Source organism: Ochotona princeps, chromosome 14 (genome assembly GCF_030435755.1).
Source record: "Ochotona princeps isolate mOchPri1 chromosome 14, mOchPri1.hap1, whole genome shotgun sequence".
Classification (NCBI taxonomy): Eukaryota; Metazoa; Chordata; class Mammalia; order Lagomorpha; family Ochotonidae; genus Ochotona; species Ochotona princeps.
The window spans coordinates 9842870-9855307 of NC_080845.1; the positions used below are offsets into that span (position 1 = coordinate 9842870).

Sequence of the window (12438 nt, forward strand, 5' to 3'; positions counted from 1 at the left end):
TACCAGATTTGTCCTGAATGACTGATAATAAAAGTGATGGATTTGCTCACTGTGGGACATTTGAGTAGTTTAGAGATGCGCAAGGCAAAAGCTGGCCACACTCTCCCAGAGCCTCATTGCGTGGCGCTCACTGTGGCCGATGTGACGCTGGGCCTCCCCCGCCATGCCCCTGCTCACCTTCAAGAGTCCTTCCCCTTCTCCGAAGCCCAGCTCACATGTAGCTACTTCCTCTTCGGAGATTGCTGTGAAGTCCCATGCGGGTTGGTAACTCTTCCACAGCCCCACATTTCCTTCTTTCAGTCCTAATGGCTCATTATTTCCAGGCTTAGCACCCCCAAAATGTCAGCTTTCTGGGTGGGGAGATTTGGGGTTCCTATAATCTCCTAGACACACACACACACACACCACACACACACACAGAGTGCCGCCAGTAGGTATTTCTAATTGTCTATTGCCTGGAGTTGTAGTTTTATAACTCCTGATTGGAGGACAAAAAATGACAGCTCAGCTGGGGGCACAGCTGGTGAGAGGTCACACGGCCCCCAGGCACATGAGGGTCCTGAGGCTCAGTTGTGGCATTGGTCTTTTAGCTAGGTGGACAGCAGCTGGATGGGATTAGGGAACACTGTTCCCAAGTACAGCATCTGGAGGACCACTAGCCTGTCCCTAGCCACTGGGTTGGGGTGAGTTCCTGAACTCCAAAAACCTGGCTTGGGGTTTAGTGTATACCTATTACATGCCTGTAATTTAATTTCTAAAACTTGAGCATGTATAGCATGGAATGGTGTATGCTACTTAGGTTGAGTCAGTGTGCAGATGCTAAGAAATCAAGTCTTTTTATCTATTTATTTTATTAAGATCTATCTTATTTTTACTGGAAAGGCAGATCCACACTGGAAAGACAAAGATCTTCCATCCATTGGTTCACTTCCCAAATGGTCAAAACAGCTGGAGTTGAGCCAGTTGGAAGCCAGGAGCTTCTTCTGGGTCTTCCATATGGGTACAAGTTCCCAAGTATTTGGACCAACCTCTACTGCTTTTCCAGGCCACAAACAGGGAGCTGGATGGGAAGGGAATGAGCTGGGACATGAACTGGTGCCCATATGGGATGCCGACGCTTGCAAGGTGATTATTTAGCCATTGAGCCATCATGCCAGTCTATTTCTAACTTCTTGAGATGCACTGTTAGATCATTGATCTAATACATTTCTAAATTTTTGGTGTAGGTTCTAATGGCCTAAATCAAATTTTGTCAGGGGGATGGTCAGCCAACCTGTATGCAAGGGTGTCTGGCTGAGGTTGGGGGTCAGCCAGCATTAGAGCCAAAGGGGGCTGCTACAAGCCTGCCTGTTATTCTAGTTAGACAATGGTTGCTTTTCCAATAGCACTCTTCATGATAGAGGTTGGTTTTAACTGGCGGAAATAAAAAATCTGCTGGTGATGATCATGAAGGTTTGACATGTGTGCTTGTGGCTGTAGTCAAAGTTATGGGACGTGTGGCTGGAAGCAGGCAGCGCCGAGTTCCTCGCTAACCTTGTGTGAGAACTTGTGCCCTGAGCCAGTGGGAACTCTGGATCCCGGGGGGCCCATGAAGGACTGAGTTCTGCCTCTGCCTCTGCAGCCTTAGCCCCTCTGCTCCAACATGGCTTCCCAACCCTGGCTTGAGCCTTGGGCCCCTTTGGTTTCTGGGAAAACCTTCAGCCTCGCTTTCTGAGAATGTTTTAAGATTCAAAATGTATAGAAAATACGATTTTAGAGGAAACTAGTGTTACTGTACACTGGTTACTACTAAGGCTTCGGTTTTCGGATTGAGGTCCGCACAGTCCATTGATGTGTGTCCTCAGTGGGCAGTTGCCAGGTGCACCTTGCAGAGGCAGAGTTGGGTGGGAACTGAATGGCTTAACGAGCGAGGTGTGCATAGAACGTGGTCTGGCATGTCATAAGCCTTCAGTGCCTAGTAGTCTTTGCTGCCGCTGACTATGGTGTTACCATCCTTGTCCTTGTTAGTACTAGTGCATGAGATGGATTCCTGTGCTGATAGTAAGCAAAGATGGATTCCTCAAGTTTACTTCTCTATAAAATGGGAATGATAGCAGAATCTACATGGTAGGGATGTTGTGAGCCTTTCATCCCACCCCACGCTAGTTCCATCCTTGATCGCAGTTCTATTGCCCATCATTGCTCTTTTTTAAAGATTTGTTTGCTTTTATTGGAAATCCGGAACAGATTTATGGGAAGAAGGAGAGAGAAAGATAGATCTTCTATCCGCTAGTTCACTCCCCAAATGGCCACAATGGCTAAAGCTGGGCAGATCTGAAGCCAGGAACCAGGAACCTCTTCTGGGTCTCCCACGCAGGTGCAGGGTCCCAAGACTTTGGCCTGCCCTTCACTGTTTTCCCCCTTGCTGGAAACTGCCACAGTATGGTACACTGGAGAGGTTTGGCCTCCCCTTGACTGAAGAGAGGAGAGTGCGGTGCAGGGAATCAGGTAATGTGGTGTCTACTGCCCTGCTCCAACAGGTGGGCAGGTGATGTAGCTATCGGGGAAGGGAGGTCATGTTGCCATTACAGACCATCTCAGATCACCAGGGTTTATTAACATTTTTTTTCCTATTTTAAAAAGATTTATTTGTTTATTTGAAAGTCAGTTATAGAAAGAGAGAGGGAGAGACAGAGAGGGAGAATCTGTAATCTTCCTGGAGCCTCAGGCATCTGGAATTGGAGCTACTAAAACTCTCGTAATTGGTTGACAAGAATCCACTGGCTCACTCCCCAGGTGGCAGCAAGGTCCGGGGCTGGGTTTGGCCAGAGCCTGGAACCAGGATCCCCAGCCAGGTCTCCCATGGGAATGACAGGGCCCAAACTCTTGGACCATCTTCTGCTGCTTGTCCCAAACCAGCAACAGGAAGCTGGGTCAGAAATGGAGCAGCTGGCTTTGAACCAGCGCCCAGATGGGATGTCACCATAGTTGTAGCAGGCAGCACCTAGGGTTTATTTTTTAACTTGTGTCAATGTGTGTCAAGCTGGGTCAGCTGGGAGTTGTTATGCCTCATTCAAGAGCTGGGTTGAGTGGACAGTCACCTTCTTCAATATATTCCATGGCCCAGAGAAAGACTTTGCATGGTAATGAAATGCTCAAGTCTTCTTCCATTTCATTGATCAGCCTAATCACATGGTGCTTCCTGATCAACCATGGGAGGCCAGGAAATGAATTCCTATCATGAAGGTGATAAGCGGGAGATATCTGATAAAATATTAATAACCATCCTGGGTTGGAGGTTCCCTTAAATTTTTTTTCTTTTATTTGAAAGGCAGAGTGACAGAGAGATCTTCCATCTTCTGCTTCACTTCCCAAATGTCGGTAATGGCTCAGGACTGTGAGAGGCCAGGAGATAGGAACTCCATCTGGGGTTTGCCATGTGGATGGCAGGGGCTTCCATACTTGCACCATTTTCTGCTAATTTCCCAGGCACGTTATCAGGGAGCTGGATCGTGGGTGGAACAGTGGGAACTCAAACTGGTTCTTTCATATGGGATGTGGCGTTGCAGATGGTGGCTGTATCACTTCGCCGCAGTGCCGGCCTGCATGTTTCCTTTTATTTATTTATTTTTTTTCCCTGTTAGCTTGCTGTCAGCTCAGACAGAAACTTGTGGGCTTTCCATGGTTGTATGCTGGGAAACCACACCCAACGGGGAGAAAAACCCTAAACCACTTCTCATCCCCCAGTGGCGAGTGGAGGTTGGAAAGGTGCATAGAACTGCCAATGTGTGTGGAGGGAAAAACGGCAGAAAGAGAGATCTTCCATCCGCTGCTTCACTCCCTAAGTGGCTGCAACAGCTGGGCCAGGCTGAGACCATGGAGCTCAGCACTCGATCAGAATCTCCCACACCGTGCCAGGCGCCCAGCCACACAGGCAGTCTTCCACTGCCTTCCCAGGCATATTAGCAGGAAGCTGGATGGGAGGTGGAGTAGCTGGGATTTAAAGCTGCACCTGTATAGGATGCCGGTATTCAAGGTGGTGGCTTAGCCTGCTCTGCCACAGTGCTAGGCCTGGAATGTTCTTTTCTTAACTCTGTGCCTCACTTCATGGCACATTTCATTCAGGGTGATGTTTACCTTTCCAGGTGTTGTTACTTTACCCCATCTGAGCAGCCCCACCCAATGCTCCCCAGAAAATCATTCTAGAGCAATGTGGAAGGCCAGGACAGCAATGTAGTCATCTCTGGCAGAACTTCCTGGAGTTTTCTCCAGTCCAGAGGTAGAAATTCACAAAGAAGACAACAGCCCGGGCCCAGCGGCGTGGCCTAGTGGCTAAAGTCCTCGCCTTAAATGCCCCGGGATCCCAAATGGGCTTCGGTTCTAATCCCGGAAGCTTCACTTCCCATCCAGCTCCCTGCTTGTGGCCTGGGAAAGCAGTTGAGGACGGCCCAATGCATTGGGACACTGCACCCGCGTGGGAGACTCGGAAGAGGTTCCAGGTTCCCGGCTTCGGATCGGCGCGCACCAGCCCGTTGAGGGTCACTTGGGGAGTGAGACATCGGACAGAAGATCTTCCTCTCTGTCTCTCCTCCTCTGTGTATATCTGGCTGTAATAAAATGAATAAATCTTTTTTTAAAAAAAAAGACAACAGCCCTCAGTCCCTTTCCTGAGGTCACTGGTTTCCAGTGCTGGGGGTTTGCGCCTGCTGCTTCAGAGTGATGCTGGGCCTCTGAGCCCCATTGCCAGCTGCCACAGCGCTGGGCGGCTCTGCGTGCTTCAATCTCCGTCTTTGGTGCCTGGGTCCTCATCTTTACATTGTGTGGCTCTGAAGACAGGGTGCCATCTGAAAGCAGAGTGCCCAGGGTGGGGAGAGGTATTCCCCAGCCACAACAGAAAGGCAGCAGGTGAGGCTGCCACTAGAGTCCTGTGGAATGCCGTGGAGTTCAGAGTGAAGTGAGGCCTGAAGGTGGCAGGAAGCAATGGTGGGGTCTTTGGTGGTCAACTCACCTCACCTCACCCCTGGGCACTCAACTTTGGCTGAGTCATACATTTGGTAGAGTGATGGCTCGACTTTCCACTAGTCAGTAAGCTCCAGGAAGGGGAAGTCATATTGTAGTCCCAGCAAGCTGATACATGGTAGATGCTGACATTGGCACTGGGTAATATTTATGTAATAATACACATGTCTTATTTTGAATCAGTGGGTTATCAGACTTCTTATGGGGAGAGAGGAAGTCATTGGCTCTGCCTAACCCAACCTCACGTCCTGGAGAGTCACCTTGGGCAAGCCACCGTACTCCTTACTGTTGGAGACTCTAGCAGGAGGGAAGATCTGAAAATGTTCTGGAAACTGCAAACTCCAGTGTCAAGAAAGGCTGGTTGGTTTTAGGATATGGAACGAGGTGAACTGTTTGGGGACACAGAGCAGCTAGTGGTAGAACTGTAAGATGGAGAGGTCTTGAATGGTCATTATTAGGACTTGAAGAACTGTCCTTTATGGAGTGGTTGCTTTAGGCCCTAAGCTCAGCAATTCACATCTACCAGCATTTGACAGAGGCATTGTCATTTCTTTTTTTTTTTTTTTCAAGATTTACTTTATTTTTATTGCAAAGTCAGATATACAGAGAGGAAGAGAGACAGAGAGGAAGATCTTCCGCCCAATGATTCTCTCCCAAGTGACCGCCACAGCCGATGCTGCGCCGATCCGAAGCCAAGAGCCAGGGACTTTTTCCAGGTCTCCCATGCTGGTGCAGGGTCCCAAGGCCCTGGGTTGTCATCGACTGCTTTCCCAGGCCACAAATAGGGAGCTAGATGGGAAGCAGGGCCGCTGGGATTAGAACCGGCGCCCATATGGGATCCTGATGCATTCAAGGTGAGGACTTTAGCCGCTAGGCCATCATGCTTGGCCCTGTCATTTCTTGTTTTACAGGTGGCAGAAATCAAGTCATGGAATGGACTTATTAAAGGTCATGCTTGCAACATCCACACAAAGGCAGACTCTACTTTTTGACCCCAGGTGGAGGTGGGGACAGTGCCTGTATCCTGGGCAGCAATAATAATTCTAAGTGCCTTCTGGCTATCAGGAACTTTATAGCTGTTAGGGTTGAGCCTTTCAATAATTCAAAGGGTAAGGTGTTATTATCTCTATTTTACAGGTGAGGATGGGGCACTTATTTTAGGATGACACAGCAAAAATAAATTAAGGGAGCTGAGATTGGAATTCAGGCTTGTCTCTTTCCAAGAACATGTTGATGGTGGGTGGAGGAACCCACGTCAATGGTGGGCTCAATTAAGAGTTGTTTTTTTTTTTCCTTTTACCATCCTACTAAGGCTTCCTGGAACATCACCATTAGAGATTAATACTTGGAAGGCTTTTTATGCTCATGTGCTCATGTAAGTTAATTACAAGAGTCCTTAGGAAAATCTAATGGGAGTGAGGGGGTGGTGATATTCAGGACGAACAACCTCAGGGATTTCCAGTAAATTCTTAGATTTTTGAATTCCTCTCCCCCCTCCCTGCTCCCATGCAGCAACATCCCTTATCTCCATTTGTGAGCAATGAATCAGTCCAGGAGAAGCCCAAGATGAGCAAGAAACTCCCTAAGGGCAGTCAACAGAGTGGAGCCTGCTGGGCAGGCAGGAAGGATGGGGCCGCACTATTGCAAGAGCCTAGAGTGCAGGAGGAAGTTCAAGGACTAGGTAAGGAAAAGAGTGCAGGAACTGGGCTTCCACCTGCCTCTCAGTCACCACAGGGGCCCTAATGCCATTGAAGCATATCCCTAGGGACCAACAGACAGCAACATCGAGCCCTGCCCCCTGGGCGGGCCCCAGGCTGGCAGGATCTTGGGGAAGACATCATTGAGTTGATTGATTATTTTGTCATAGGGTGGACCCCAAAATTTGTTCAAACCACTGCCCTTGTGAGAATGCAAGAGGGGGACACAGTAATTAACCTGTTACAGCTCTACAGCAGGAGTAAAGCAGAGAAAGCTGTTTGTGGGGTGCCCTGGATGTGTACAGGGCTTGCCTCTAAGCCTCAGTTCCCACACCTGTTAAGATGGAGTTTTGCAGATACGTTTACCAGGAAGAACTGGCTGTGAAGAACCTGGATGTTTTCTGTCTTTTGTGATTCTGCCTTAATGGCTTGGCTGGGGGTGTGTGAACTCCAGGCCTGATAGTCTACATGACAGCCGGCATGACCCCTGGCACTAGGCAGGTCACGTAGGCAGACCACTCCTCAGGAAGGAGGTACCTGGTGTTTGAGAAGATCCACCGCCCTATAGCTCATCGATTTGTACTTTTTGAAAGTTGCTTGCTTCAAACCCACCAATAGAAGCCTGCTAGATCATGACTGTATAATTAATAACCTGAAATGTATAAGAACTGGGGGGCTTGGGCTCTCTTGCTCTCTGGCTGGCACGCTTCTTTTTGTCCTCCCTGCGGCTGCCCCTCCCCCAGCCCAGCCGGTGACTGGGGGACCTAGGTTAAACTGAATAAACCACCTTTATGCCTTAGCTCCGACTTCAGACTTGATGATTATCTGGGGATTTCAAAATCCGGCACAACAGCCATTGAAAGAAGGAAGGGCCAAGAAACAGAAGTAGGAAGATTGTCGCAGAAAGCCAATGAGACAGACAGGAGATGAAGCCCTGAGGTGGAGAGGGACAGGAACTTCCCCCTGTAGTCGCTGCTGTGATAGCTGTGTGCACAGGCAGTCTACAGCCATGTGTGTTGTTGCGGGGTGTGAGAGAGATCACGCCAGACAAGTTTAGGATAGATTAAGGAGTCTTTATTAACCAAGCTTGGTGATGGCAGGGTTAAATAGAAATTAGCAAATGACAAATCTACACGGCAATCCAGTTGGAAAAGAAACCCTGAGAAGAACAAATGGTCATTACAGTAAACTTCATCAGATAGACGGAATACCTATGTTCCAGTTTCCCCAGCGATATAAATTACCCTAAGAGACAGGCAGTGAACAACCTGGACACACTGCTAAAACTGCAAAGATTAACCTTTTCCTGGCTCCTCTGCCCACATTCCATTACTGTTAGGCCTCACCTCTCCCAGAACTCTTGAAAGCACACGTGTTAGAAAGCATCTTAGCATTAGCATCTTCACTGACTTGCCCAAGCAGTGTACACAGGGTGAGGAATACAGACCCACAATGGCCACGTTCAGGGGTCGCCTGTCTTCGGAGTCTGTCTGCAGGAAGCCAGAGAACAAGCAGGTACTGGGGAGGCCAAGAATTGGAGTGCAAGAGCTATGGAAGCATGCGACCAAGCGAGAGAACCCTTCCTATCCTGGGCCTTTTGGGGGGCTTGTGAGGGGAGTGGTTACATAACAATGCAATACTGTCCCCTCTCAGGTTCCAGGTGATGATAGGTGTGTGTCACAGGTGTGCAGAAAGAACCACATAGGTGGGGAAGGCATGGTTTCCAAGCTCATGACCCTGAACTAGCTGCCTGGGACCACAACTGTGTGTGTGACTAGACGGAGAAGTTCAGAAAGTGGGGCCATTTCATTTCTGTTCCTGCCCCCCACTCCCAGGCATGGTCTAGGGTCCTCAGCAAACACTCTTCAAATGGTCTCAGATTGAACCCAACGCCTTGTGGCAAGACTTTCTTGAAGCGTTTTGCTTAGAGAGTAGCCAGTTTGAGGTCTGTGACCGGTGAAGCTGACTGGCTTTGTTATCCCATCGGGGTCCTTGGTTTTCCTGTCTACGAAATGGAGAGAATGCCGCTGAGTGTAGCGAGGATCCAGGCTCCCTGGGGAGGTAGTGTGTTCCAGGCAGAGGCTTAGATAACGTAAGCAGAGTGATCACTCTTGGGTGGCAGGCTGGGCTGGAAGACATTGAGAAGGGTGATGGATGACCCCCATCGTGGAGGCCAGAGGAATTTGAATCCCTCATGCAGGTGACAGTGACTTGTTTCTTGTTTCACAACGCCCAGAAGAGCCTGCCAGCAACCAGCCAGGGGAACAGCCCAGGAGCCCCATAGCTCGGGCTGGGAGTTGGCCCCTTGAGGGATGGTAGCTGGCTGCGGGAGGGAGAACAGGAAGCAGGCGAAGGCTGCTTGCAAAATGTCACTTCTCATGTGAAACACCCTCTTGCTTCCGGAGGGCCACCCAGTTTGGCTGAGGGAGGAAGGTGGCTTCTTTGGAACTTCACTCCCAGCAGTCTTGTAACAGCAGGCAGATACAGCCTAAGGGTAGGCACCCCTGCTGGCGCTTGCCTCCTGCCCAGAATGGCCCTCTTCCACCCAAAGGCTGCAGGTCTGCTCTCCTGGCTCTGCTCTAGGGTTGCATCATGCTGTGCATGGCTGTGAATGCACCAACTGTTCCCATGCCGTCATTCAGCTCAAGTGTGGCTGGACTTTGTGGGTGCTGTGAACCCCCCAGCCTGGAATGTAAATGCACCCAACAGGGAGGAGTGCAGAATTTACCAGGCAGACACTGAGAGCTGCCTGGAGTTAGAGGCGGAGCTGGTTCCCAGATGGCCTGAGGCCTTCCCTGGGCAGCACAGGATCTATGCCATCCCTCTGTCCGCCTGATACCTAGTCCTCATATACACCCTCATACCCATCTACTGGTGGCAACCCTGCCACCCTGCCTAGTGGGTGCTTTCTTCTCTCTTACAGGGTCAGGCGGAACACTGGGAGTCCTGACTGCAGGCTAGCTCAAAGTCCAGCCTGGCCTTCCCATTCCCCAGCCTCGTGCTTCTGTCTTGGCAGCTTCTGGCTTTAATGGGGTGTCTAGGTCTTTTTACATGGTTGCCAAATACAACAAAAGGATCCGTCTCAAAGGATATTTGGGAGAGGCAGAAAGACACAGAAAGGATAAATAATGATGAAAGGGTAATTTGAAATAGCGGAAGCTCTCACCGAGAAGGTGAGGTTTAAGTAGAGTGTGAAGAGGATTTAATCATGTAACACATGAAACAAGGTTATGACCCGTCACTTCCTTCATTTCTCTCCTGCTGCTGCGGCTTGCTCATCTTCCAGCTTGTTCCACTGGGTCAGCTCTCTTGAACTTGAACGTTGGCTGGCAGCTCTCCATTCTCACACCCGCTCTTGCCCTGCAGTCCTGCAAGCCTGTTTGGAGAAAGCTGAGGCATGCCTTTTGCCTACTGTCAGCCCAGGATTCTCCAGGACCTTCGAGAAGAAGTGACATCCTGTTGTCTGGGAATTTTACTTCTCTCTGTAAATCTCATAAATGGGCTCATTGGGTTTGTTTTCTGCATGGTGACACCAGACAACTCAGCCTGCTGAAACTAACATAAGCATGCAGATGCAAAGAAGTTGGTGCTGTCATGGCCTTCTTCCAGAAATCATGTTGGAATTATTCTTAATTTCTGTTCATACCAGTCTTGTTAATGAAATATTTTATCTGAAATATTATTTGTTCCAAAACATGCATGGGACAGGTGTTTTCGTGCAGCAGGTTCAACCTGAATCCTTGTCAGAGTGCCTGGCTCCAAGTCCTGGCTACGCCATGCTGGGGAGTTCCTCCCTGCCCACGCTCAGTGCCCGCACGCGTCACCTGCTATGCACCACACCTCAACTTTCTGTTCCCTTGTTTTCTGAATTCACTGCCAACCCAGCTGTCCTTGTCTGCTTCCCCTTTCTACCTTCTGGCCGTCTTTGGATGCCCCTCTGTTGATGTTTGGAGCACCCCCACGTGCCCTTGCAGGTACATCCTCCACAGCTGTCCTCCACACAGGGCTCTGTGCTCTCCCTGGCTCAGCCCCATCTGCAGGTTGCCACTGTGTGCATGGCACACTGGGAGCATGTCCCTTTCTCTCCACAGCATCTCTGGCTCACACTATCTCCACCCCATAAGTTTCTTGAAAAGCCCTTGACTAAAGCTTACCTGACATTGGTTTTTTTGAATGGCTGCAAATTACTGCCTGCCTTTGTGTTTCCCTCAAGTTCCATGATGATACACACTCTACCCTGGTCCAGGTGAGCTCACCCACTCTCACCTCTTTGGTGCCCTGGCGCTGAGACTACCCAGACCAGCAGCATCCCTCCTGGCCATCCCAGCAGCTGCTGAAGCTCAGCAGGCAGTCAGCACAGAGCCCCTCCTGGGGGTGGTGCTCCCCGTGTGCGCACATGGATCCTTGGCCTGCCCTTTTCAGTCTCTTGAGAATTCCATCCACTTGCGACCTCTTTCCTCCTGTTTGCTCTCAGTTCTGTCATGGTATCCAAAGGCTCAGTTCTCACAGCTGCCAGGCACTGCTAGAGGCTTATAGGCTCCCAGTGAATAACCATATTAAAAAATACATATTTATTTATTGTATTAGAAAGGCAGATTTGACAAAGTGAAGGAGGGAGAGAAAGCTTGTCCATCCACTGGTTTACTCTGGCTGCAATGGCCAGAACTGAGCTGGTCTGAAGCCAGGAGCCAGGAGCTTCTGGGTTTCCCATGTGGTTGCAGGTGCCCAAAGGTCTGAGCCATTGTCCACTGCTTTTGCAGGCCATAAGCAGGTTGCTGGATGGGAAGTGAAGCAGCCAGGACTAGGACTGGCACCCATATGGAATGCTGATGCTTGCAGGTAGGGGATTAGCAGGTAGAAGATGGTGCAGGCCTTATCAATAGCTATTTGAGTAGCTGTTTCTAGGGGGCTAAAATTGTGTCTAGGTATGTTCAAATATTAATTCTTGGGATCTGAGAATGGGACTTTTTGGAAATAGCATCTCTTTAGGTGTCCTTCAGAAGGGCGTCATTGGGCCTGGCGCGATAGCATAGCCTAGTGGCTAAAGTCCTCACCTTGCACCCACCGGGATCCCATATGGGCACCGTTCGTATCCTGGCAGCCCCGCTTCCCATCCAGCTCCCTGCCTGTGGCCTTGGAAAGCAGTTGAGGACGGTCCAAATTTTTTGGATCCTATATCCATGTGGGAGACCCAGAAGAGACTCCTGGCTCCTGGCTTCGGATTGGCTCAGCTCCAGCTGTTGCGGCTGTTTGGGGAGTGAATCATCAGATGGAAGATCTTCCTCTCTGTCTCTCCTCCTCTCTGTATATCCACCTTTCCAATAAAAATAAATAAATCTTTAAAAAAAAAAGAAGGACGTCGTTATGAGATTAGAGGGAGCTCCAGCTTTGGGACTAGCATCCTTGTAAGAAGGGGTGTGGGGAATTTGGACACAGACATAGAGAAGAAGACATGGAGATAGAACACCATGTGACATCAGAGGATGCCTGGAGCTGGGCTGCTGTAAGGAACATTGAGGATGGCCAGAAACCCCAGTAGTCATGAGAGGTATGAGCTGCCAAGAAGGAACCAAGTTCACGGACACTGATTTTGAGCTCCTGAAACCCAGAAGTGTGAGACAATAGAGTACCTGTTGTGTGCAGCAGGCCACTGCAGGGTCACTTGTTATGGTCACCCTAGCTGATAGTACACCTTCTGCCCATGCACGCATGTTCCTGGCCATACATCCACCTACCCAGCTCA

The 12438-nt window shown here is 49.7% G+C and overlaps 1 protein-coding gene across 3 annotated transcripts in view; it reads left to right on the forward strand.

Moving 5' to 3' along the window:
• GGTA1 (glycoprotein alpha-galactosyltransferase 1 (inactive)) overlaps positions 1 to 12438 on the forward strand; it is a 67313-nt gene that overhangs the window by 16752 nt on the left and 38123 nt on the right. Inside the window, exon 1 of one of the 3 annotated variants that reach the window (XM_058672894.1) lies at positions 5975 to 5996. The exons of the other annotated variants lie outside the window; for them this stretch is intronic. The gene's annotated coding sequence lies outside the window, so the exon portion shown is untranslated. Of the gene's footprint in view, positions 1 to 5974; positions 5997 to 12438 lie in introns of those variants that run through there. 3 annotated transcript variants of the gene reach the window in all.